Here is a 2,492-nt window from a genome sequence, read left to right on the forward strand (position 1 = left end):
AAGGAGATTAAGAAGTGGCTATCAAAGCAAGCATTTTGGCAAGTACATTTACCCGCCCCAAAACATGTTGAAAGACCACATTATGAAGTTACCACCCCTAATGATTTACATCAATTCGATTTATTGTACATGCCCGGTGACATACTGTATGGTAATAAATATAAGTACATTTTGTCGGGAATCGATGCTGCTTCCAGATACAAGGTAGCCCGACCTTTGAGGACTAAGAAAGCCAAAGAGGTTGCCGCTATGATTGAGGACATCTACAAGGCAGGACCATTAACTTATCCGAAAACTTTCCAATGTGATAACGGTTCAGAATTCAAGGCAGATGTATCAAAGCTGTTGGAGAAGCATAAGGTTGAAATTAAAAGAGCGACTACAAAATATAAGCATACGCACACAGCTTTTGTTGAGGCGTTGAACAAGATACTTGCCGAAAATTTATTCAAAATACAAGATGCCCAAGAACTGAATGATTCGGAAAAGGTATCATCTACATGGGTTAAGCATCTGTATAAACTGATTGATAGGCTAAACGATACAAAGACGCAGATGATTGATATGAAGCCAAAAGATGCTATTATAATGAAAGAGGTGCCTCTGGTTAATCAAGAGAGCTATCCACCTGAAGTAGAATTACCTAAAGATGGCCTGTATAGATATCTACTACAACCTGGTGAAGAGCATGATGATGGGCGGAGACGGGCAACCGATAGAATATGGTCGAAAAACACATATAGATTGCGTGAGGTAATAGCGCAACCTGGTAACCGTGTAATGTACTATGTTCAAGACGGACCTGGACGGGCTTTTGTAAAAGAGGAATTGATGTTAATACCTGAAGATACAGAATTACCTCCTGATTATGTGCAAGGTTGGTGAAAAGGAGGGCGATATCTTTACCAGAAACAGGTAAAGATGATGCCGGGGATCGCGCGGGTCTGTCGGCAGATAGGGCCGCTATGGCTCAGTCTTGGGGGGACGATCGCGCCGCATAATGTCACAAACCGCCTTAATATTAATTTTTATCGTACCACACGAAATATGCGAGCGGTGTACATGCACACATCACTAACCTTGATTTACGGTCCTTCTGAGGCTTTGAACCTGGTCCATTAGACTTTTTTCAAACTGGTTGCGAGTTTCGCTCTCCATCTTTCTGTCGGTTTTCGTCATCTTGTCCAGAGCTTCGTAGTATATACCGCTCAGGGTTTGAAATTCAATGTGACTAATGTCGTCATTATTCAGAGCCCGCGAGACGGAGTTTTCAAACACGGCGATGGCGGATGTCGCAACATCATATAATTTCATGACCTTGTCGAGCTTGCTTCGATATCTTTTAATCAGAGCCATGACGGAGCCCGTGAAAATGGTTCCGGACAGTGCTACGGCTCCCAATCCCACGGAAGCGGGGATTCCGATGAGCGTGGCACCGGTTACCACCGAACCTATGCCCGAAGCGACGGTTAGGGCCGTGGCGCTGGCATTTAAAAGCACCAGTCTGTGCAGCGTCTTGTTATATTTTTCATATTTTGTATTGAACTTATCACGTAATTTTCTAAGCTCCCCAAGTTGAGAGTTCACGGTATTAGTATTAAACTTGTCCTGCTCGCTCGAATACTCGGGAGCCGTGGGTAGCTTCGGATAAATCTCTGCCATTAGTTATTACAAAGAAAAACTTTCCTCTAAATAACCTATATCCAGTTTATCCAGATCCTTGAGAGTTTCATGATAAGTATCACACAAACTCTCAAAATCTGCTCTACAGATGTCCCGAGTGTTCCAGGGTAGCGTTTGATCGAACACATCGATGGCATTTTGTACAACGCGATACGCGGCTCTTAATTTGTCAAGTTTCTCCCGATATGTTCCGACATATTGACTGGTAACCGCATAGGAAGCCGAGCCCAACAGACACATACCAGAATTCTGCATGTAATTCCCACGGGGACCGCCTAAATTTCTAATAATGGTCGCCGCGGTCGCTATCGAGCCGGCAATGGCCGCGGTTCCGGATAATCCCTCCAGAACCGACCATATGATCAGAGACCTCCAGCGTTCCTTCTCGAGGTCTTGGAACTTGCCCCGCAATTTCACCAGCTCATCAAGTTGGGAATTGGATATATCCGTTTTAAACAATTCTTCTCTGGTACTAGAACTCTCTGCCATTTCTATTATATTAGGAAAAAACTATCCTTTAAATAAAATAATGGCGGACATTGATATTGATCCGTTTGGTGACCACGACCAACCCGACGAGGGTACCAATGACTCCACACCTCTGGTAACGAGGGAGCGCACGCGTGTGCAGATACACACACCTGATGAGGAGACATCATTCGGTGGAGAAACCTCTCTGCGCTCCAGAGTTACCAGTGAGCTGGTTAAATCGCTCTATGAGAAGCTACTAACTATATATCCAAACGAGAACCCGAGCGTGATACATACCGATCTGTTTGAGTCTCGTGGTCGTGAATTATACTACAAGG

The sequence above is a fragment of the Hydractinia symbiolongicarpus genome, chromosome 7 (assembly GCF_029227915.1).
Source record: "Hydractinia symbiolongicarpus strain clone_291-10 chromosome 7, HSymV2.1, whole genome shotgun sequence".
Lineage (NCBI taxonomy): Eukaryota > Metazoa > Cnidaria > Hydrozoa > Anthoathecata > Hydractiniidae > Hydractinia > Hydractinia symbiolongicarpus.